The sequence below is a fragment of the Pinus tabuliformis genome, chromosome 4_2 (genome assembly GCF_031772625.1).
Source record: "Pinus tabuliformis cultivar Carrire ecotype Pingquan chromosome 4_2, CPIR1, whole genome shotgun sequence".
In the NCBI taxonomy this organism is placed as follows: domain Eukaryota; kingdom Viridiplantae; phylum Streptophyta; class Pinopsida; order Pinales; family Pinaceae; genus Pinus; species Pinus tabuliformis.
The window spans coordinates 1,046,758,313-1,046,784,872 of NC_142304.1; the positions used below are offsets into that span (position 1 = coordinate 1,046,758,313).

Genomic DNA, 26,560 nt, shown 5'->3' on the forward strand with positions numbered 1-26,560 from the left:
AAACTATTTAAGGCTATCATGATCCGTTTTTACCTTGAAGTGTCTTCCCATTAGGTAGGGTCACCATTTCTTAAGCGCATGTAGTATTGCCAACATTTCCTTCTCATAAATAGCTTTATGTAAATACTTTCCCTTGATTAGACTACTTCTAAAAGAAATGGGTCTTTCATCTTGCATTAAAACAACACCAATTCCATTTCTTGAAGCATCACATTCCACAATAAAGGTTATTGTGAAGTCTAGTGTAGCTAAGACCAGTGCATGGCACATAGCCTCTTTAAGATGTTTGAAGGCCTTTGTTGCTTTTGGAGTCCATGAAAATGCGTCTTTCTTCAATAATGTTATTAGACGTGCTGCTATTTTCCCATAATTCTTAACAAACTTGCGATAATACCCTATCAACTCAAGAAATCCTCGCAAATGATTTATTGATGTGGGGATTTTCCATTCCTTAATGGCTTTAATTTTGCTAGGATCTACTTTAACTCCTTCATGAGATACAATATGACCCAAATATTCCACCTCTTGTACTCCAAAGAAACATTTGGATCTTTTTGCATATAATTGTTTCTCCTCCAATAGTTGTAGCACCCTATTAACATGTTCAACATGATCCTTCCAAGACTCGTTGTAGATTAGTATATCATCAAAAAATACTAACACAAATTTTCTAAGGAAGGTTTTGAAAATGGAATTCATCAAACCTTGAAATGTAGAAGGTGCATTTCTAAGGCCAAAAGGCATGACCAAAAATTCATAGTGACCCTCATGAGTTCTAAATGTTATTTTCAAAATGTCTTCAGTCTTTGTTCTAATTTGATGATATCCTAAACGAAGATCCAACTTGGTTAAGTAAATTGATCCATGCAATTCATCCAATAATTCGTCAATGACAGGAATGGGAAACTTATCTTTAATAATGAGCTTGTTGAGCTCCCTATAATCTGGACACATGCACCATGATCCATCCTTCTTGTGCACCAATACTACTAGAGCAGAGAAAGAACTTTGGCTAGGTTAAATTATACCAGCCTCTAACATTTATGCAACCATACGTTCAATTTCACTCTTTTGGGAATAGGGATATCTGTACAGCCTGATGTTTGGAGGAACACTTCCTAGAATCAAATGAATAGCATGATCATGATCACGAATAGGTGGGAGACCTTTAAGAGTCTCAAATACCTTGGAATGATTGTCCAAGACTTTTTGGAGATCTGGAGAAATAGATGATTTCGATGTGGAAACATCTAGCGAACATAATTGTGCAATTACACCTTATTGTTCCCTTTTTAGAAGCTTTGTCATACCGTTAGAGTTGATTATCTTTCTAGGTTACCCTGCAATACCCCTTAACTCAACTTCCTTTCCTTCCACATAAAATTTCGTGAAAAGTTTATGAAAGTTAAAAGCTATTGTACCCAAGGATTGTAGCCATTGAATTCCTAGTACAACATTAGCACCTCATATTGGAATGAAAAGCATTGGGCTATTCAATACATATTCTCCCATGGATAGCTTGATGTTATGTCACTTTCCAGAGCAATTTATCGTTCCTCCACTTGCAACCATCACTTGACACTCTGGTGCTAGATGTAGGAAGAAATTCAATTCTTTTGCTATCTTACAATAAATAAAATTGTGGGTACTTCCTGAATCAATCAACGCTATTACATATTTCTTCTTGATATGTCCTTCTATCTTGATGGTTTGAGGAGTGGTAATTCCAGCCAATGCATTAGAAGATATGGTCGGATTCATTTCTTCTTTATCTAGGCTTTGTTCCTGGACTATATCTTCTTCTTTTGACCTTTCTTGTTCCTTTTCTTCTTCCTCTTCACAATCTATGTAGAATAATTTCTTTTCAGCACACTTATGACCTTTAGTGTATTTTCTATCACAATTGTAACAAAGCCCTTTTGCTCTTTTTTCTTCCAAATGTTGTGGTGTCAAGCGTATAGGTTGTGGAAGGCTAGGGGCAACAACACTTCCCTCTTTATAGTTGTGAGTGGTAGTCTTCCTGGTTGCCATAATTTTGCTTTCCATTTTTCTTGCTAACCTGAATGCCTTCTCCAATGAATCAGGTTCCCAAAGGCGAACATCATGTTAGATATTCTCCTTTAAAGTCCCTATGAACACATCAATCCTATGCTCCTCTAGAATATTTTTTACCCTTATGTTAAATTTTTGGAACTCCTCAATGTGCTCCATCATTGAACCCTTTTGTTTGAGACTTATCATTTGGCTAAAAAACGTGTTGCTTTTTGTATCCTGAAAATGTGCTATCAATTCTTCGATGAAAATTTCCCAAGTGACAATTTTTCTACGAGAGCAAATCAATTGATACCATACAAACTGATTTGGTTCCAAAATATAAAGTTGCAATACGTACCTTTTGTGTGTTTTGCAGATTATCGAGAACGAAAAATTGCTCCATCCGTAGTATCCATGTTGCGGGATCCTTGCCATCAAACTTCCTCATATCAATTTTTGGAATATGGTGGGTCTTCGATCCAACATTAGAGTCTATGAAATCATGATTAACATTTCTTTTTTTCTCATCATGAGTTTCCTTTACTACCCTTTCACCATTAGTGACCATTTCTTGTAGCATCTTATTCAAATTTATCTTCAATTCTTCCATCTTATCATCCATGCCATCCATCTTAGCTTCCATGCCATTCTTTAAACCATCCATCTTAGCTTCCACGCCATACATCTTAGCTTATACATCTTTCTTTAAACCATCCATCTTAGATTCTGTTACCTTTTGTGTGAGTGATATTTGTTGCACTTGGTCTCGTAATTTTGATATATCATGTTGCATTTCTTCCTCTTCTTCATGAGTCATGCTAGAGCTTTCAGGTTGCTTACTAGGTGTTTTCATTTTCTTTCCTCAAGGCATCAATTACCGATAATAATGCTTTATATGCCCTTTTAATTCCTTCAAACTAGTTTTTCAAACCAAGCTTTTGCAAAATTAAAAATAAACTACACCTTTTTTCACTTTGTAGGAGCTAAATATTGAATTTGATGTATCTCTATAATTTCAGATCATCCAGTTCTGGAATTATGATCTGCAGTAACCTTCTATGTATTCTTTCCAATGCCACCATTCTGATCGAATTTAGATTCTACAAGGTGGAGTTATGAACAATCTCCCAAGATGACTTGATTATAAACCTTTCCGGAAGAGTAAACTTGTATGAAGTGCCACGTGTCACTGTTTTGACCTTAGTATCTGAAAAATATATACAACAAACTACAATTCATCCTCTTGCTGTAACTTCTTATGAAATTTCAATATGATGCTCAAAACAAAAGTTATGACACTTTTCCCCAGGTCACTTGTTTGGAATGAAATTCAGGAGCGTACAAAAAGGCCAACTTCCTCAAATCATATCTCCACAAATATAGCGAGAAACGCTCTAAAATTTTGACCCAAGGTTCATAACGATTTCAACCCAAATGGGTTTTGTTTTTAACATATGAAACATTGCAGAGAAAAATGTTATAGTGAAAATTCCACGATGACCTATTTGGAGCAGCAAAACCCTAGAATTCAAAGATCCGATACCAAATGTTATGAAACCAGCTCACAAAAAGATAGAAAAGATAGATCAATCCCTTAGAAATAAGCCTATTCAAGGGGGAAACCTCCTTTAAATTACACAAATGAACAATTCTTGGATGATTCAAATGACAAAAACTCCTTTCTATATATAGGAGTCTAAGGGTTCACAATATAACCAAGCCGACCTAACAATAATAATATAAAGGCAGAAAAATAACAATAGAGGGATTCTATGGGGCACAATAATAGCAACATCAGGACAATAGGGGCACAACAATATTAATAAGGGATACAACTACAATAGTAATGGGGGCATCACTAATATTATAGGGCATCATTCTTATTGCCAAAACAACAGGTTACATTAGAAGAACTGTCACAAGTCTTGCAGCTCGAAAATAGAGTAGAGTTTTACAATGAAAATCTGAATCCTACTGAGGTCATAGGCCTCTCTACTTATACATCTGAAGTCTCGAACTAATTCCTTAAAATTAGGGAGGCTCGAATCCCAAGCTTGAGATAAACTGGTGCTTTATCTTTAACTTGCTCGGCTTCCTTCTAGTCCTCATGATTTGGCTATTTGCACTCTAAGATGATGGAGGAATATTCAAATGGAGAGGTAGTAAATGAGGAGGATTTATGTTAGGACCTCATATTGTCCCTTTTTGACCATACATTTTTCCATGATATCATCCTTTTCAACCTACATTTAAAAGTCCTTGTTAGTGTTTTAACCCAATTATCCCAAAGGTATGTAATGATTCTTCTCATCACTATATGTTTAATTATTTAGCATATAATCACGATATCTTCATAGTTAATCTTTAAATTGTTAAGTGTTGAACAGTTAAAGAATGATGTGCAGTCTGAGTTGCTGAAATAACCTAGATTTTGGGAGACTATTCTTGTCTCTTGGGGAATCTTGTGAGAAGGACAGGGCCCACCTTCATCACAAGATTCACCCATTATATTTTTGCAGTGTGTCAAGTGTGTCTTTTATTCATGCCTTGTTAACAAGTACTGTTTGCTGAATATTGTTTATAATACCTTTGCTGAAACTCTATTTCTTTCTCAATTCATTATTGTATTATTCAAATTTAATTCATGAGTGTTTCACCGGTGATTAAGTTACAGAGTGAACTGGCAAGATAGCTAATCAGAGGCAGGTGTTGGAGATTCCCGCTCTGGGGATTGTTCCCTGACTCTCTGTTACAGCACAGCCATTGTTTTCCTTTGCAGATTGATTCTTTTTCTCTTTGAATGGAATTAAGCATTCTTTGATAGTTATCTGCAATAGAGTGTAATTGTTGTAATGCAGAGTGGAGCTTCAGTTTGTTAAAGTAAGGTGTGATTTGTTTGTACTACAACTTTTGTTGCTTTTAGAATTGAGTGCATATAGTACGCAGTTGCCTTTGAAATAACAAGACTTCCCTGGGTTGACAATTTATGTAGCACTTTGTTGTTTAAATCAATAAGCAATTAAAGTGACCAACATTTTGGTTCCATTACCGGGGAAGGCAATTATAGATTTTAAAAGTACTGAAGATTTTCTTGTAGATATGCAGGATGCATGAGAGGATGCAAGAAAACTAATCCTACAGGTGGCAAGGGAAAAGGAAGAGGAGGAAGAAAAACTTTCATCGATGAGATTATTTCAAAAGCTGAAACATCCCAGAGGCTAAGCTCTCGGAGGCCACAGACTCAGCACTCTCTCCAAACAGACTACCAAACAAAGGAAGTAGTGGGACTTGAAAGGGTTGTAGAAACAGCAGAACATACCGAGGAACCAGTGGAGGAAGTTGAAGAACCAATAGAAGATATTGAAATTGAAGAACCAATATAAGATATTGAAGTTGAAGAACCAGTCCAGGACATTGAGAGTCCAACAGAAAACACCGAAGACGGGCAAGTGCATCAGGAAAGCAACCAATGGATGGAAACAATGAAGGAATATTTGGGGGAGGACGTAGAGGTGAAGGAAGAGGTGAGAATTCTCTCTCCACCTTGGAATTCCCTATTGAGGAGCTTCCCAGAGGAACAACTCCTATGAAGAATATTCCACTCTCAGCCCTACCTAACTTCCATGGTTTATCCTCTGAAGACCCTGATGAGTTTCCTTTCGAGTTTGATATATTGTGTAGAAGTTATGATTATGTTAATAATGCTCAAAAGTTAAATTTGTTTCCAGCAACATTAAAAGGAAATGCACTAAGATGGTTTATGAGCTTGGGAGGTCATGTGATCACAACATGGGATCAGATGAAGGAGAAATTTCTAGCCAAATACCAAGACTAGTGCTGGACGAGAGAAAAAAGGGAGGAATTATTCAAGATGGTTCAGAAGGAGGATGAAAATCTGGAGGACTTTGTGGAAATACTCCAGTATAGTCTACAGAGATCTGAGCACCCTGATGTAAGTAAAGATATTTGAAAGGGGTAAGGGATGATTGTTTAGATATGTTAAATATGCTTGGTAAAGGGGATATATCTAAAGAATCGTATGATGAAATCATTAACATCTGCAAGAGGTGTTCAAGAGGAGCTGCAAATAAATTAAAGAGCAGGGATAGTACTTATTCAAGGGTCTAGAAATTAGCCAGTGGAGGAGCAACAAGAGCTGAAATAGGTAATCTACTTGAGGAATTCAAGAATGAAATGTTAGGTTCTTTTGCTTCACAGATTGCTACCTTGCAGGTTAAAAAGATGCAGGCATAGGCAGAAGCTGCTTTGGCCATTTTCTAGCCTAAATGCAGAGAAAAACACCCACTGAGGGAATGCCCACTGGACAAGGTACCAATCTGTACCATTTGTGAGAAGGACCATGAAACGCAACAATGCCCCTCTTTACCAGGGATAAAGATAGCATTACAACCAACTAAGGAGGAAGCTGAAGCATTTTATCTGTTGACACAAAAGAGGCAATGGAAACCACAAGGACAAGGTACGAACTCTAGTATGCCATTTAATCATTGGAATAATTATCCTTATTGTAATCAAGAAAATTACCTGCCCTTTAACCAAATTCAATACCCACCCTTTAATCAAATGAATTTCCCACCCATGCAACAAACAAACCCTCCCTTATAGACCCTGCGATGTGGACTCCCTGGCTTCTACAACAATCCTATTTTAACCAATGGAACCCAAACTAGAGAGCTCAACAAACTCCATTCACAAACCAATTTCCTCAGTTCCAGCAAAAAATTTCTCTCCCGTCAGGTATCCCACTGAATAATCAGACCATGAAGCTGTTAGGTAAACTTGACTCAGGATAGAGTCAAAGTTGACCAGGTTAAACAGTGATGGTTTTGGGGCACATGGTATTATGCACCCATAGTATTCTGCCTGCGGTATTATATGTAATGGAGCTGGAAGGACTTCATTGTAATGTAAGACCTCGAGGTGAGTGGTGAAGGCTCACTTGGTCAGATTGGCCAGGGTTTTGGCCAATGCTAATGAGATCAGATCTGAAAAGTAATGGTGGACAATCGTATGCAGAAGAAACTCAAGGAGAATGTGTAGAAGATAGTGCCGTAACTACCAGGGATTGTAGTGCATTTGCGATATTTACGGTTTGGAACATGTTGACAAATTGTTCGGGATTCATGTGGCTATTTAAACAAGGTTGAGAGATACCTTTGGTAATATTAAAATTCAAGGCTGAATTTGTTCGGAGCTTTTTTCATAGGGAATCGATAAGGGATATTTCCTGTGTGTTCTATGCCATGTTGAAAGATGGAGTAGGCGTGGGCTGCATGCAGGTCAGCAGAAGAAAATTGTACATGCGGCTTCGAAAATTGTTCGTTTTCTACTATGTGAGAATGTGTAGAAGATAGTTCCGTAACTGCCAGGGATCGTAGTGCATTTGTGATATTTACGGTTTGGAACATGTTGACAAATTGTTCGGGATTCATGCGGCTATTTAAACAAGGTTGAGAGATACCTTTGGTAATATTAAAATTGAAGGTTGATTTTGTTCGGAGCTTTTTTTCGTAGGGAATCGATAAGGGATATTTCCTGTGTGTTCTATGCCATGTTGAAAGATGGAGTAGGCGTGGGTTGCATGTAGGTCAGCAGAAGAAAATTGTTCATGCGGCTTCGAAAATTGTTCGTTTTCTACTATGTGAGGGCACCGATGTTGGAATCTATGAGGTTCTCATCAGGCTCGCAGTTGGAGCAGTTTGATAGAAGTTTTTGAGAAAATCAAATTGAGAGAGGATGGATCAGAATTGCAGCAACAATAAACAAAAAATAAATAAAAATTAATGAAGTCAAAAATATTGCATGTAAATGGGCATACTACTGTAAGACCTAGTAAGGCATGTGTACCCCTTTGTTATCAACGGTAAAGTCTGGGTTAGACCTAGGCGATAGGGGGGATGTCAGGTTAACAATACCCCGGGTAAAAAATCTGAAGGGGGTAAGAGCTAGAGTGAGCGAAATTGTCTCACTTAGCAAGTTTGGCTGGAGTTAGTTAGCCTCGAGAGCTTACTCTATCCCAGGTCAACTCCTCTTCACTGTGTTGGGACCAGGACACGTCCATGAAGAATCAGGAGCACACCACTTGTCTAACTAAGCTCATCCACGGATCCCATCATGATATTACCAGGGCCCACCACCTTCGTTCGACATTTCGAGGATTCATCCACTTGGCTAACTTCGGGGCATGGCTATGATACCACTTGTTAAGAAATTTATTGCATAATATAAATAATTACTAAGAGGAATATATATAAGAAAATAACCAGCAACAACCATAACCACATAAACACAAATGTTTATTCGGGAAAACCCCAAATCCAGGGAAAAACCCAACCTAATAAGATCTCATTAGCATTGGCCAAAACCCTGGCCAATCCGACCAAGTGAGCCTTCACCGCTCACCTCTAGGTCTTGCATTACAATGAAGTCCTTCCAACCTTGTATAAGCTCCATTTCATATAATACCATGGGAAGAATACTATGGGTGCACAATACCATGTGCCCCAAAACCATCACTGCTTAACCTGGTCAACTTTGACTCTATCCTGAGTCAAGTTTACCTAACAGAAGCCTTAGCTTCCTGTACAACCAAACCCTAACCCTAATAATAATAAAGCTGTGTAAGTCATTGATATTCAGAACCTGCCTACATGTCCTCTGCAATGTAATGATATTCATTTACGATCTGGGAGAGTAGTTTAGCCGATTATAGATGATATTACCTCTTCTGACTCTGATAAAAAAGAGGCAGGAAAGAATAAATCATCTAATAAGGATGCTAAAACAGTCAAGCCATCCTCTAATAAAAATGCTGAAATAGCAGAGCCACCATTCCCTGAGCGTTTGGCTCTCACTAAGACGCCTGAGCCGTCTGCTTTTACCTTTTAGGGGAATTGCAGAATCTGTATGTTAAAATTCAACTTTTACAAGCACTCAGAGCTGTGCCAATCTATGCCAGAACCGTCAGAGACATTTGCATCAAGAAACCTGGTAGGAAGGCTAAAGATCCCCTTACAGTTCATGTGATGGGTGATCTAGCTGCTTTAATGACAGGAAACGTTCCTCCTGTAAAATATGGTGATCCTGGTCATCCTACAGTCACAGTAAAGGTTGGAAAAACTATTGTTTCATGAGTTCTCGTAGACCTAGGTGCTACTATAAATATTATGGCCCTTGAAATTACACAGCTGTTTCAGGTGAAAAATGTAATTAGAGAGACACCAACTATCCTGGAATTAGGTGATCGTTCCACAATCAAACCAGAGGGGGTTATTGAAGACCTGATCATTTCAGTTGAATCCTGGAATTACCTAGCTAACTTTGTTGTATTACAGACTAAAGAAAAGTTGGGGGGGCATCCTCTGATTTTTGGGAGACCCTGGTTGGCTATAGTAGATGCTTTTATCAGTTGTAGATCAAGTTCAATGACAATTTCTAATGGATGTGAAACTAAGAAGCTTACGTTGTACCCTCATGCTACACCTATGATTAACAATGATGATTCTGTATGGTTAGACTATGAGGATAATGATAATCAACCCAATTTGACCATTGGACAAGCCTTAACTCTTAAATACACCACATAAGATGAAGTAATTAGTAATTTTATCTCTGAACCTTCCTCAGTTACTTCTAAAACATATAATCAGTTAACTACAATTCTGGATCCTGAAACATAGGAAAAGCTTAAATCTGAAAATTTACCTCAAACATCAACTGCTATCTCCTCTAAAAGCATAACAGTAGAAATTGAACCTGGTAAAACATTGAACACTGACGAGTTATGATGAGTAATAGAAATTCAATTTTTTCCATCAATAGGAAGCCAATTTACCACTTCCTTGGTATGTCCACTTTTAGCGAGTACACTATTGTGCATGCTGGTTGTGTTGCCAAAATTAATGCTAAGGCACCTCTTCACATAGTTTGTGTTTTAAGCTCTGGTGTCTCTACATGTAATTTAATTCTGGAATAATTAATAAAATAAGAATAAAATCAGAACCAGGATACCCAAAACAAAGAAAATATCTAGAACCCAGAAACCCCATAATGTGTTAGGTTTTAAAACCATTGGAAATTGATTTAGCCAGGGACTCTAGGAAAATCCAACCACATTTTGCTTCTCATATAAAAAACAATCTCAAATGTAAAATTATTTTGCTTCTCATATACAAAACACATTGCTAACCATTTTGCATTTATCTAGGAGATTTTCCCATTTGATTTGGTCTAATATAGACTTCTAGATTTTCCCATTGATATGGTTTTCAATGGAAATTGACATTTTTCTTTTCTTACTCTTTCCTTTATTATACCAAACACAAGGCCTCACTTGATGTCCAAAAATTTGACTAACATTTCCTACATTATGACCATGGTCATTTTTCATCACCCCTCCCTTGGTCTCCTCTTCTGGATTGTGCAAGGCATATCTTGCCCTAAGAAGTTCTCTATCTCTACTTACTTGTTAGGTTTACTATTCCAAAACTTGTCTAACATCCCTAGAATGTTACCATTCTCATCTATAAACACCCCCTACCCGACAAGGCTTATATTGCCCTTATATCTCCTACCAAAACATAATTTACTTAATGAAATGGGACTCCAAGTTTGGATGCAAGCTACCATTAATGTAAAAACTACTTTCTTTAATTGTTGAAAATTTTATAAGTAATTTTGTGATCATAATAAAATAAGTTTGAGTAAAGAAATGAAATAATTTACCTAGTTTACATTGTATAATGTTTTAAAATGTGGGTATTGCGAGGACATTTGTTGGTTGTACTATGAATAATTATAAAAATAATGGTTTCTTTGATTGGAATTATTGTTTAAATTCTTCTATGTTGTTGTGGAATCAGGGATGGGTGTTACTTTGAATGTTGGAAAACCAAAGAAGGGTTTGATAGTAGCAGTATTTTACCTTGGGGTTGTTGGGGTTGTTGTAAGTACTAATAACGAGATCTCTCTTTATGTTCCACTATATGCATATTTGTATATGTTGCAGTTTTAAAGTCCTCAAACTTCTTTTCTAGGAACTATTCTATTCACTTCCCCTACCTACATTTTCATTGGGAACAATATTATGAGGGTATAGTTTAAGTAGTTTAATTATACGTTGGCTTCTTGATCTATGTTTAACTACATAGGCTTGCGAAGGCGCAAGAATTTAAGGAGATACTCAAATAACTAGAATTGATTTCAACAATGAAAGATATGAACAAGGTCGTATATTTTCCACTTCCATTATTGGAGACTCTGCGTACATATGTTGATAGGTTGACTTGTACAATCTCCTTTTCAACCCTTTCTTGTAATATTTCCTTTCTCAGCAAAACGATTTGGAGTAACACAATTTATAAACCCTAAAGAGTATGAAAAACTTATTCAACATGTATGTTGAGCTACTTGGTCATAATGAATTAAAACACTATTTTATTTTATGAAAACCCCACACAACTATATTGATTCACAGAGTTTCCATCTCAAATATTAATCCCACAAAGTACATGTTATGCTATCATTACAACAAGATAACCCCCCTACCAACCAATGAAAACATGGGAAAAACATGTTAAACTATCATTACATCAAAACAACCTTTCTCCAACCCAAACAATGTAATGCAAGTACATGAGATCTAAATCATATATCTAGATTTTCACAATCTTTTCTATGTCAATCAGATGATGTAAGCATTGAATGGCTATGCCCATTACTCCAATGCTCCCTCCATTTGAATAATTCCACCTTACTGGAACAAGCTCCACCATGTAATTAGTGGGGGAAAGAAGAATTTAATCCATCTCTCTGCACTATTTGGTCTTCATATCATATGTTAATGGCTCAAGCCTCCATAGTTCTCCAAACAAAGAAGTTGTAAAGGAACACTTTTAAGCCAAACTATATTACCAATAGGGGATTCATTATGATGTAACCTAAGATCTCTAGGAAATTTTAATAATTTTAAGACTCCAATGCTGAAACAAATATAAAAGCATATGGGTTGAATTAGAATGAAAAATAAAGCATTTTTAGAATCAAACATATATTAATGGAAATAAAGACCTGAGAGATTGGTAATGGCATTGGACAATGGAAAGGCTTTGCTAACTCCTTTGTTTCCACCAGACATATCTTCTCCAAGCAACAAATTTAGCCAAAAGAATATTAAAAAAAAAATGAGTTAACTCACATATCACACCATAGAAAACCAAACCGCCATCATTAAATGCCACCTTGTTTCCTTAATATTTTCCATGACTATCAGTCCTTCACAAATTCCATTAAACACACTCAGTGAAATCTCTGGTAACTGGACCCCCAGAAGCGACCAAGGCAAGAACATCATAAATTTACCAAACACCAACATGTGAACAAAATCCAAATCCAACCCAACCTATACTATCCATCACTCCTCGAAAACTCAGGAGAATAACAAAAACAAGTTGTTGTGCCTAAAATATTGATAGTGATTAACAATGTTCATTAGATTCTGCACTAGATTTCTAGCTATTCCCTTATGAGAATTGGGATTAAAAGGTAAAAATCATAGGAATTGCTTAAACAACAAATTACTTTTTTGGCCCCACAAAAATGGTGTGTGAATGACATTAAGGAAAACTAAATTACACATGAATACAATGGTACAGTTGCAGCTACAACTATTGAGAAGTGTAGCAAGAAAATCTCAATTTGACTTTGCCATGGTCAAATTGAGAAAAAATGAATTTCCACATCAACAAACAACTTGGAGGTAGTTAACTGAGGTGATATGGATCCTTTCACTCAATTATCTTATTAAATTCTAGTTAGCGGGCTTCGAGTTCAGTTATTTCTATGTGATTGCTAATTTGTAGCAATCAAGTTTAGTTATTTCTAGTTCTATTTAGTTAAACTAGTTGTAATTATTTATAGAACTAGTTGGAGGTAAGTTGTGTAGTGGGACAACAATATAACTCAATGATCATCTAGTTAACTAATCAATCAACCCAAAATAGATAGCGCATGTAGAGAATTTGAGTTCCCTAGCTATGGTTGAGATTCCAAGGCAATGTAACAATAGTTATAGACTAGTATTGAGTGTACAAGTGTTACATGCAGTTAGAGATCCAACCTTGGCAATTATGCAACCAATTGGAGGAAAATTCCAAAAAAATTGGGGCATAATTCCTCAGGAATTGTGCAAGGAAATAGGGGCTCAAGCAAAGGAAAAAGTTGACTAAGTCTAGGTTAAAGCTTCTCATTGAGTAGAGAGATAGGTTATTCACTTGTAGGTTGAGCTTAGAGTGAACTAGAAATTGTAATACATTATCTATTCACCTGATTGACACAAGAAGGATTAAGGGGTTTTCACTAGTTGGTTGCCCCTAGATAAATCTATGTACTTGTGTATGTGATTAATGCATGTTTGTGAATGTTATTCTAAATTGTGAATTAATATCCGTAGAGTAATAGAGTAGAATTATTTCTTTTGATTTGAATTAAATTTCTTGATCAATTGCAATTATATCACCATATTTCTAAATGGTATGAGAGTTGGATTCACATTAGAACAAGAATTTCAAAGTTTTCTCTTAGGAGGTTCAAATTTGTAGCTTCAGTGTAGAAATATCTCTTCAGAGTTGGGAGAATGACCTTCAATGGACTGAGATTAGAGTATGCCTTAGAAGGCAACTAGAAATTCATTTCCTAGAAGGATCGCATGGAGATGGTGCTTAATGACAATGGATTGCCAGAATATGTCAATACATACATTCCAAAACCATGATCAACTAATGCCTAGAATCTAGCCCAATGGAAGAAAGATGTAGCCAAAGCGAGGAGGATTATCTTGGAGGGTATGGGAGATCAAATTGTCTCAAATATCCATGTGAAAGAAAATATTTTCATAATGCGGAAGGCACTGGCAGAACTATTCATGAATAGAAATGACCATAGAAAACTGGCCCTCAAAGACAAATTTCGAAATATCAAGATGCAGAAGAATGACATTATTCTATAGTATCTCACCAAATTTACAAAAGTTCAGGACAAGCTTGGAGGGGTTGGTGTGAATGTTGCAGAAGATGACTTGGTGAGCCTATCTCTTCTAGGCCTTCCAAAATAATGGCATAGCTACCAAGAATCGGTGAATGGGAAGGAAAAATTACCAAATTGGGAATGCTTATGGTCCGATTTGGTACAAGAAGAGATCAGGCAAAATACCAGAGATGGAAGTTCATCCAAGGGAGAGGATGAAGAAAATTTTTCATTGGTTAGAAAGGGAAAGAAGGGAAAATGGAAGAAGTCTCAAACCAAACTAGAATCCATCCAAGGGGGCAAGAAGAAAGACTTGTCCAAAATAAAATGCTTCAATTGTCATGAATTTGGGCACTATACTACAAAGTGTCCATACAAAAAGTCTATCAAGAAGAACTCAGGAGGAGTAGTAGGTGAAGCATTAGCTTCACATTTCGAGCTAAATTTCACCCTTATCGCATGCATGGCCAACATTGTGATGGGGAGTGTGTGGTACTTGGACTCAAGTGCCTCGTTCCACATGACATGTTGTAGACAGTTTTTCAGTGACCTAGAGGAGAAGAATATTTAGATGCGTATTTAACTTCGAGATGACAGAAGGTAAATGCTACCAAGATTGGTACAATAACCTTTAAGAGGGAGTCGAGATCCCCTCTTCACCTCAAATATATCATGTTTGTACTAGGCCTGAAGAAGAACCTCATCTCTGTAGTAGTTTTGGAAGACCTTAGTTATGATGTAATCTTCAGTAAAGGTAAAGCCTTTTTGAGGCACATAGCCACTAGACATGTGAAGAAAATCAGGGTTCGTGTGAAGAACCTGTATAAAGTTGATGTGGAAGATTTTGATGCATTAGGAAGTAAGGAAAAGAAAGTGCAGAGATGCGATGTTGGTGAACTAGGGCACAGGAGATTGGGTCATCTGCATCACAACACCTTGAAGGTTATGAAACAAATAACCCCTAGCCTCCCTAAAGGAGCATTTGAGTAGCAAGATGTCTACAAAGGTTTTACCTTGGCTATGTATTTGAAATCCACATTCCATGATCAATAAAAAAAAGAACATGTAGTCTTGGAAAGAGTCCACTCTAATGTTTGTGGACCTTTCTCGGCATCCTCCACTACCAAACATAAGTAATATGTTATTTTTATTGATGATTTTTGAAGGAAGTGTTGGATATTCTTCATGCGAAAGAAGGATGAGGGGTGAAAGCATGAATATGGGTTATACTTTTGGGCCAAATGTGGTGAGAAAATTTCAAGATTTTCCTCTTTTATCAAATTGAAGCCCTCAAAACTCATATAAGCACTGTGAATTTTTATTTGGAGTAATAATAAATATTGTGGAGAATTATGTTGTTTTCATAATGATATTTTTTGAAAAAATATTTAGTATCATATAATATTTAAATTTTCCATTAATGATATTCTTGTCCTTCCAAATTTTCACACGTCTTAAGAGGTATGTGTGTGTTCACGTAGCATAACATAGTCTAAGATGTGTAATTTAAAAAATAAAAATTATACACACACACACACACACACACACACACACATAAGCATGATATACACAGAGAGAGCTAAGTTTTTCATATAAAATTTTTATTATTTTATGTAAAAATATATTTTTTATTATTTTTCGAAGTTGGCGAAGTAATATTTCAATTGCATTTGTAGTCACACGTGTTCAGGTAAGGTTTTTTCCAAATATTGAAATAAATTGAAAATCCAAAAGTACCCTTTTTAAGAGGACACGTAAATGAAGATAGTGGTATTTTTTGAATTTTTTTCATTGTGTATATTTTACAATATTGATTTTTTATTCAACCTCTTTAAAATAGTTCAAAACATTTTCAAGCATAATTTTTAAAAGAAATTAGATGAAAAATATCATATGAATTCCAAAATGCCAAACTAATATGCCATTGGATAGAGGATTCCTTCACGAATGTAACCTTATCAACTCCACCACCTAAGAACAAATTTAGCCCTAGTCTGATATGGTACAAAATGGAGTTGCATAAAATTTTGTAGAAGGGTTGTTGACATTTCTTATTTTAGGACTGAAGAGGCTCGATCGAGTGCTTAAAGTGCTTAATCGTGCGCCTAAATTTCAAATTTAAATAGCTCGATCGAGGGTTTTGTAAACCCTCGATCGATCCATTTACGTGGTTAAGAGGGGCTTGATAGAGTGCTATGGATTGATCAAGCCTCTATAATATTTTTTTGAATGATCTAAAATTAAACTTTAACCTCATTTTAAAATTCCAAATATTATTAGAATTTTTGTTATAATGTCATGTAAATGCCTTATTAAATTTAATATTTTTTTTGTTAAGCTTTGTAGATCCTTCTTTTTCATTAGTAGAAAGAAAATTAACACCACATAGAACCGGCTAGGTGGCCTCATCTTGCCAGTGGAAAACCAAGTCTGTTGGCCACCTATCTGCATTATATGCCGTCCAGTAGCAAAAAATTTAAGTCCCTATATCCAAGAAATATAATTTTCAGTTTCATGCCTGCATCCATACTCTAGAGTTCTACATTCATATGTAAATACATAGACAAATTTAAAATCTAGTTGCATATATAAACAAAACTATTAGTAAGTAAGCATGTTATTCATGCTATTCAACTAATGTTGATTCAACCGGAGATGGATCTTTGGCATTTGATCTAAGCAACTTTGTTTGAACCACAATGCATGGTAGATGCTGCTCAATTCGACCAAGGTAAATGTCCTAATTATACAGTTGGAATTGCACCTTCTAAAATTCCTACTTGTAGTTTGGCTGTCCCTGAACCGTAACTGCCATGCCCACCAAGATCTATTCCATCGCCTTTCCCAACAAGCTTTTCATCAACCAGTACAAGTAGAGGGTATGTTTGTACTAGGTTTTTCTCCCTCTTTTGTTCCCAAGGTTTGGGACGAGGACTCTTTGATACTCCAGCTCTCTATCTGTCTCACTCTCCTGCCTTTTCACCAGCTCTTCTATCAGTATCCTAATTTCTTTATTGGTTCCCTCCCAGTAGGCAGTTTCCGCTTCGTTGATTAATTTCTCAACACCCTTCCAACCTTGTCGACCACCTGAAGAGTTGGGTTTCGTGTCATGCTTGGCCTCTCGTGGCCTCTTACCTCGACCTGAAGTCTTTGCTTGTCATTCCATGATCTCACTGACCCATCCCCTTGTAGTGCATGGAAGATTAGCCAGTTTACAAGCTGCTACCTGGTCAGACTTGGAGTTTCCATGTGTTGGGGTGGGTTTACCACTCGACAGACCTGCTTTGTAGACAAGACATCCAATTGAACAATCAATCTTCATTGTGTTATTGCATGATTCAATTTTTTTGGGTGGTATAACTGTGTCGCTCCATCCCGCCAGCTTCAAACACCCACCTGATGCTCGCAGTTGCATGGCCCTCTTGGCCGCAGGAAGGATACACAGAGAGGCCCTGCCCATGCCCTAAACATGAGGGCCTATCCCCTAATTGAAGCCCCCTCTTAGCATCGCTCATGCATCCATTATCCCTCCAGTCCCTGTTAAAGTGGCCCAACTACCCTCCATCCATCAAACCAACCTATTTGGGTTTCCCTTTTCTACCAATGTGGAAAGCATCGTGGGTGCCTAACATAGGCGACTAGGAATCCCCGAGCCCTGTAGCACAACAATCATCCCCCCTCCTACTAATTTCGACATAGCCAGTCTCAATTCCCTACCAGGTCTCATGCCCGCAACTTCTCTACTCCTCCCCAATTCCCGGGTCCCTGAAATCCCCTCAAAGACTGTGCATGGACAAAAGACAAAGGTTTCCTCCTAGAATGCAGGTGTACAGGTAGACCGTATCCCAATATCCAAACCCCCGAGCTTTTCCGGTGATGTGACTGAATGCTCCTACACTAAGCTCCTTGCCCAATACTAACATAATTCCCATATGGGACAGGAAAATCTGAAAATAGAGCGAGATGGTTAGGGTGCCCATCTGATTACTATGGTAGTTGCAGGTTATCGCCACCAACCCATGCCCCCATCGCCTATTATCCCTACACCCATCCCCAATTTTCCTTGCATCTCTTGTAGATGAAACCAGAAACAGGGCAACATAATGAGGTGAGAGAGGATGCCAATTACATACCCGGTTTTCTTCACTTGTAGTCAGTGGGTTCTATGTCGCTCGTGGAGCCGCTACACCTACCCGTAGCTCTAGTCCCATTGCACTTGATTGTTCTAGTGATCACTACACTCCCTTGCAGGGTAACTGCATACTAAAACTCTTTCCCTCCTCTCGCTGCCACCTTTCCTTAATACTCTCTCTATCATCATGCAAAATGCCACCACACCCATCACCTCGAGCATGTAGGGGGCAGTGGTTCTATACCTCATGGTACAGTCCATTAACATGGCCTTAATGAGATAATTCGTCAGCTTGCACCCCGATCAGGGGTTATTAAATTTAATAATAATATTAAAAGATTATTAATATTATTATTATTAAATTAAATGATGAAATAGTATTAATATTAATATATTTTAATGTTAATATTAAATCTATTAATTTTGGATTAACATAATATTATTAACTTTTATATAATATAAAATTTCTTATATTATAGTATATACTAGCACAACCACATTAATAAATGTGGTTGATATATGTCATATGCGTCAACAAAAGAGTCATTAAAACAAAAAGAGTCATATAAGCTAACTCAATATATGTCAATTTTATTTAACCTATTTTTTTTAAAATCTAACATAATAAAATATATAATATTTTTAAAATCTTGAAGTAATCATAACCTAAAGCTACTTTTAAAGAAATAAAACTTAAATAGTTTTGATTGAAAGACATGAAGCATTCTATGTATCTTGGATGGAGGTAGCCTGAACATTAATATTTTGGAAAAATTTAGATAATATTTCCATGGAAAGTTATCATTTTCCCTCCACATGAATGCACAACACACATTTGCAATATTTCATTTTAAATATGTCTTATATAAACAATTAAATTGTTGTACAACATCAAAATTATATATATATATATATATATATATATATAGATATATCTATATATTTTAATTGTCAAAGTATTTTAAATTTTTTGAAATATAGAGTGAGAGAGAGTGGGAGAGAAGGGTAAGAGAGAGAGAGAGAGCAAGACACAAATATGGAGAGACAAAGAGGACGAGAGAGTCTCCGCAAAAAAGTGGAATCTTGAGAAATGGAGTTGAAGGAAAATATAGGGAACGAAGAAGTTCAAGACATATAGAGAGAGAAAAGTGGAGAGAGAGAGAGAGTGTGTATGTTTGGGGGCGAGATAGAAAGACAAAGAACAAATCTAGATGGAGAGAATGGGGAGAGAGAATGAGAGAGGGATGGATGTAGTCAACAAAGTTGTAGGATGAAGCTTGAGAGAGAGAGAGAGAGAGTGAGTGAGTGAGTGACATGGGGGAGAGACAGAGGGAGGTGGGAGAGAAAGGAAGAGGGATAGGAATTGAGAGGGAGGGAGAGAGAGATGGAGTTGGAGGGGGGAGATGGAGGTAAGAAGAAATACATATGGAGAGAGAAGGGTGGAGGGAGAGAGAGAGGGAGTGGCAAGGGAGATGGAGAGAGAGAGGGAGTGACAAGGGAGATACAGAGAGAGGAAGAGATGAGAGTAGGAGGGAAGAGAGATATAAGGGGAGATAGAAGGAGAGAAGGGGAATAGAGAGAGAGAGGGAGAGGGATAGGAAGAGGGAGGGAGATAGAAATAGATTTGGAGAAACAATGTGTATGTTTATGGGGTGATATAGAGAGATGAAGAAGGAGAGACAAAGGGAGTTAGAAATATAGATGGAAGGGGGAGAGAGGGAAGAAGAGAGAGATAGAGGGAGGGAGGGAGACATAGATATATATGAAGAGAGTGTGTGTGTGTTTCTTGGGGGGGTGATATAGAGAGACAATGAAGGAGGCATGGAGGGAGATATTTATATATATTGGGAGGGGTGGGGGAGAAAGGGAAGACAATTTCTTGCACTTGATGCACTGATTCTAGTTTACATATGTTTATTTCTAATCCTATTTGATTTCTTGCAAAGTAGATGCATTGATTTCTATGTAGATTTTGTTTCTAATTTTATTTCATTTCTTGCATTAGATACATTCATTTCATTAAAGATGTTAATTTTTTCTTATTTGATTGATCTTGCATTAGATGCAGTGATTTCAGTGTAGATTTCGATTCCTAATTCTATTTGATTGCTAGTACTAGATGCATTGATTTCAAGGTAATTAGTTTAACATCATGCATTTATTTCAATGTAAGAACACATATATTATTGATGATGTGCATTATTACTAAGCGTTTGTAAATAACCTCAAACGGAATAAAATCGAATAAAACTTGTATATGTAACTTTTACATCTCCACATATTTTAAAATTGAATATATTACTTATTTCAATCATATTTGAGTTTTTAAAAATTGAATAAAACTTAAATTTCGATCATAATGAATTGATTGAAATACTTGGATAACTACTTGTAATTTAGGAAAGTTGATAAAATTATATAAAATTATAGAAATGTTTCTATATATTGCTATTTGACATACATATTAAATTTCAATATGAATGACTTATATCATATTATGATTGAGCTCTTGTAGATAACCTCAAAATAAATAATGTTGAATAAAACCTACTTTTTGTTTACATAACATCTTTTAATATTAGAAATGAATAAAACCCATTTCAATCATATTTGTGTTTTTTAATTGAACCTTAAGATAAGAAATTGATTGAAATACTTAAAAAAATTGTCCATGCAAAATTCATATATATATATATATATATATATATATATATATATATATAATTTAATTATAATACTTATGACTTTATAATTCAAATAATACATTTTTAAAATTGAATTGTAATAACATACATGTTCATCGCACTAAACGACACTTTCTACAAGCCAATATGAAGCATGATTGGAATTATTTCCATGTTCAATATTAAATTGATACATGATATATTTTAGTTCATTTTGAGTATCAAAGTGACTTGCATCATAACTTAAGATTGCACTTATTTTCTTAGTCTAAGAAATATACGTATATTTTTCTAATAAAAGTTATAGTCTATAGAAAAATTATTAAATTAGCGAAATAATTTTAACAGATTGATTTAGGCTTCAAAAATTAATGAGCATCCATAAACAAGATTAATACAAATCCATAAACTGAAATAGTGAATAAATGTATCAATAAACTATCCATATTAAAATATATACAAATTACAAATATCACATGAACATTCATAAACTAAAATAATAAGCATCCATAGACTAAAATAATGTCCATGACGTACATCCATAAACTTTCCATGTATGAAAATATACAAAGTCTGTATCACACATGTGAATATGCCCTATGAAATGAGCTTGAAAATATACAAACTATGACACTTTAAGTACCACCAAAACTCCTATGTGAGTTCTTCCGCGCAAAGTAAGTGTCCATAAGCTGGTACTGCAATATAACACAATCAAATTCAAACTCATTAGATCATTATTTATAAAAATAATCAATATGGAAATAAATCATATCGAACAAATTTTTCAATTACATATACGTGAACCTACTAACTTCAGTTGAGGCCAAATGAAAGTCCGATAGGATGAGGGTATGATCATGAATCTAGGTTTGGTGCTCCTTTGCTTGTGGCTTGATGATTGGGGCCTGCATTGATGGACCCGCACCATCAGTGCCTCTAAACCCATCATCCCACTCATATCTCTGAATAATAGTGGAATTAATGACACTCTGCATATGGGCCTGTGTACACAATGTCAAGGGCAAATTATACTCAATCTATAAAATAATTAGCATATTTATGTAACTTGAAAAAAGAAAATATTGAAATCTTAGGAATAAAAAAGTTTACCTCAACTGTTGGTCCATGTGGTTGTACATAGTGACTCTCGTACATATTAGTGAACATATAAGGTGGAGTGGGCATGGAGGAGAATCCACGGAGACATGCTCTAGCCAAGGATGCCCTAGCTGATCAACTGCCCCTTGGATGACCTCATAAGCTCATCCATGTAGCTAGGATATGTATACATGTTATAATGGACTTATTAATATAAATTCAATCTAATAAAAACTAGAATTTGACAATAAGAGTCAAAAGTTTCATATATATATATATATGTGTGTCTGGTCTATGTCACGCAGGCCATGCACCCTCCAAGTCTCACGGATGGCATCGTGATACATACATGTATGTGTCAAAACTTGGTCAAAGGGTAAAATCGAGAGAAATGCATCATCATATAAGGGCACTGTTGGGTCATGAGGCAGTGGTGGTAGTCTCTTAATCTCTCCTTCTAATGCAACATGCACACTAGTCAATGATGCCTGTATGTTGTTAACAATAGTCTCCCATGTCTCACCACCAAGCTACAATAACTCCTCTAGCTCTATCAGTAATATTGATTTGTGGATCAAAATAATGCTCAAAATTGAAATTGTGTGATAGAGCTCAAAATATATATGATTGGATAGATCTCGGCGACCTAAATCCAACATAACTCGTTTCACTCAAATCTGACATTGGATGCTCCCAGAAATGTGTTTTGATCATTTTTGGAAATAACTAACAAATTTTGGAAAAACGTTGTAGGTAAAGGATTTGTACTTCAACCAAGATGGGTCAACAACAAAAAAATTGCAGGTCAGAGAAAAAAAGTCCATCTAAAGGAAGGTTATTTTCACATAAAAATTTACTGCAGTAGATATTTCTTTGTCCATATAAATTTGATGTTAATGTGTGGTTTGTGTGTAGGTTTGGTATGACATATATTCCATCATTTTATTGTGCATCTATTGAAAATATTTTCAAATTTTCTTGCATGCAGGTGTCAACAAGATTGTTGATCTTGTCGGTGTCACCCTTGGACCAAAGGATAGAAATTTTGTTTTGGAAAGAAAGTATGGTTCTCCGAATATTGTTAATTATGGTGTGACAATAGATAAGGATGTAAATTGTAGATGTGGGTTGTAAATTTTCTATATTCTATATTATTTTTCCTTGCCTAAATGTCTTACTATATTATACCTTGGAAGAAAAATTTTCACAAGTCATAGACAACATATTTCTCTTTTAATGATCTACCTAGTCTATGGAGTAGCCATAGTAGAGTAATGAATCAAGATTTAAACAATTGAAAATAAAGGCTTGTGTACTAGATGTTGATGAGTCAAGGTCAATTGTTATTACCAGTCTAGTTAATGCATTTCAATGCTGCAAAGTTCTTCTGATAGGTTGAATTATAGGATCCAATTGAAAATATTCTGGCCAAGTTGGTAAGACAGGATGTAGCAAAGATAAATGGTTTATATGGTGATTGAGACACACAGATACACACCTACACATGTGGCCATAGATCTAGTGACTGCGGCAGAGGTGTAGTATAGATACAACCAGTTTAGGCCATGACACATTATGGCACAAATATAGCTGTGTTGGGTACAATGTTAGTAGTTAGGGACATAAAGATTATCTAGCTAAGGAGAGAGAAGGAGATCCTACAAACCGATCTAAGGGGATATAAGGAGGCTAACAAGTAAGGTATGAAGAGGTTAGGGATATCACAAATAATGAACAATGCTAGAGTTATGAGAGTGAGGACCACTTCCTACTAGATGACCCTACAAGGCATGGGATATAAATGTGAATAGGGCTTGCAGTAGATAATGACAAATGACCTTCTTGATAGAGAGCGCTAGAGTCAGAGCTATACTCTTCTTCTGATGTATTGTGTATACATGATGTATCCATGAAACACCTATGATGTATTCCATGCGATTTTTTCACTCAACCAACATATTTTTTGTGCAACTAGATTGGGGGATGTGGGTGAGGAGTCATACACTGATACTGTGTACTCATGAATGATGACATAGATATATATACTGATGCAAAAATAGGAAAAATCCTATACTTTCTTTTCGTATTACCTCAGTATTGGATGCTTAGCTTGACATTGTTTTTTCACCTGATTGATTACTAGCTCGGAATCACCCACAATATTCAACATTTTCATTCCTATCTTCCTAGTAGTATTAAGATCCAACACCATGGCTTCATAATCAGCCACATTGTTGGTACATTAAAATTCCAATCTAAAGAAAAAAGGATAATGAGCACCCGTAGGAGAAACAAAAAAAACACCTACCCCAAAATCATCTTTAGAAGAAGCCAAATCAAAAAAAAATATTCCATAGACTACCAGGCTCAAGCCTCTTATCCTCATTCATCAAATCCTTAGAAATTTCCACTAGCTTAGCATTAAGACTCATTACATATTCACCCATATCATCAGCTATATACATGAGAGAATTTGTGTAATTTGTAGGGTTCCCTCTATAATCTATAGATTCTCCCTCTGAACACAAGGACTGTGGCATATTACAAGTCAAACTCAATATTTCCCCCCGAAGGAGTACCCTAGCTATGTGACATCAACAAACCATAAGTAGGATGGACATATACGATCATTGATTCACTACATCAATCATTACATGCTTTCATGGAATATGTGCTAGCTTAACCACTACATAGTTAATCATTCCAATGTAGTGCACCTTTCTAGAAATAAACAAATCCTTCTTAAGTAGTCCCCCTAATATAGTTACTCACTTCATCTTTCACTAGATTATTTGTGAGTTCAACATGCTAGAATAGTTGATCCAAAACTACTAGATAGAGTTTCTTGAAGACTCCAGGGTAGAATGTTGAGGAGTTACTTATGAAACATCTAGGATAGATGTTATCTGTAAGGCAGTGTACATGCTAAAACCTAAGACCCTGTAATCGACATTATTATCCAAGTTTAGGATATTGAATTAGCGGATGTTGCTACAGTAAGTGTTGGGAATAATTATGAAATAGGAAACATGATAGCAGAGGCTATGAGTAAAGTTCGAAGGAAAGGTGTTGTGACACTTGAAGAGGGGAAAAGTGCATAAAAAAATTTGTATGTCATTGAGGGAATGAAATTTGATCATGGATACATTTCTCTATACTTTGTGACAAACAGTGTGAAGATGTCCGCATAGTAAGAAAATTTCCAGGTAATTGATGTGAATTAAAAGATTCTTGCCTTTTTTGGTTGTGCTACTATTTGTTAGTGCTCCTTGTAATGAAAATAGAATGGATAGAAATCATGTGTAACATTTTTAGAATAAACTCTCATCTGAGTTGTGGAATTGTTTCCCAATTACCTTCATCTATCATATATTCATGGCACATCCTCCTGGTTCAATTTGGGTTGGTGTTGGTTTTGTACAAAATTTTAAAATATGTGCCTTATGAATCTTCTGTTATTTCTCGAATTTGTACAATATTGGATTTAGAATACTCATTAGAAATAAATATGACCATTACTATGGATGGGAAGAGGGTTTCTAAATTTCTATTTATTTGCACTTGATTTTTAAAATTCACTAATCAGGAATTTGGAAATGAACTTGCATCTTTATATTTTCTTATGATTTGAAGCTATTATTGGTTGAGTAAAAGATCACAACTACAAGAGACTTTATCACAATATTGGAAGAGGCCATCCATGGGGGTATCCTATCTTGATCATTGTTGAGGACATTGAACAAGAAGCCTTGGTACTCTTTTTGTGAACAAGCTTTCTGGTGCATTGAAGGTTGGCACTTTGAAAACTATTGGATTTGGAGAGCGAGAAAGACAATATTGGGATGACATTGCTATATTGACTGGAGGTATTTTTAAAGTTTAGATAAATTAAGTACTTACATGCACTAATAGATTAAGTACAAAGCTCGGTGTGTATATAAGAATTCTTATATCATTTGTTGTGCAAAAATTATTTATTTGGTAATGGGTATTCTCTACAAGTTCAAATTTTCATGTTAATGGGATAAATTCTCACTGAGTGAGAGGTATTAATAACAATATATCTTCACCATATTGATAGGCATGGGTTTCTAATATCTTATGTAGATATTAGTTTTTTTATTCTTTCTTTGTGTAGGCACAATTATCAGGGATGAAGTTGGATTTTCCCTTGGATAAAGTTGGAAGTAAGGTTTTGGCTACTACTACCAAGGTTGTAATTAACAAGGATTTGAAAATGGTAGTTGGTGATGGGACTATGAGTACTCAGGAAGTTGTTAATAAAAGAGTGTCTCAAATTAGAAGCTTGTTTAAGGTGTGATATTTCTCTATAAATTAAAAATAGTTTTCTTCATCGAAATGGAGGCTTGAAGTTATTGTATTGTTTTCTCTATATAGCCACCATTTATTGTAAAGTAGGCATAACCTTGTGGGGAGGGATATCCTCATTAATACCATTCATGATGATGGTATTAATCTCAAATTTGACTTGTGAGTTGTCAAGACAGGAGTTTAGAAAGCAACAATTTTGATGCATCGTTTATACTTTGAATATATGTGCCTCTGA

General features: G+C 35.8%; 1 pseudogene; it reads left to right on the forward strand.

Annotated features, from left to right (window-relative positions):
• The window catches only part of LOC149173205 (ruBisCO large subunit-binding protein subunit beta, chloroplastic-like), a 35,632-nt pseudogene that overhangs the window by 8,543 nt on the left and 529 nt on the right, over positions 1-26,560 (forward strand).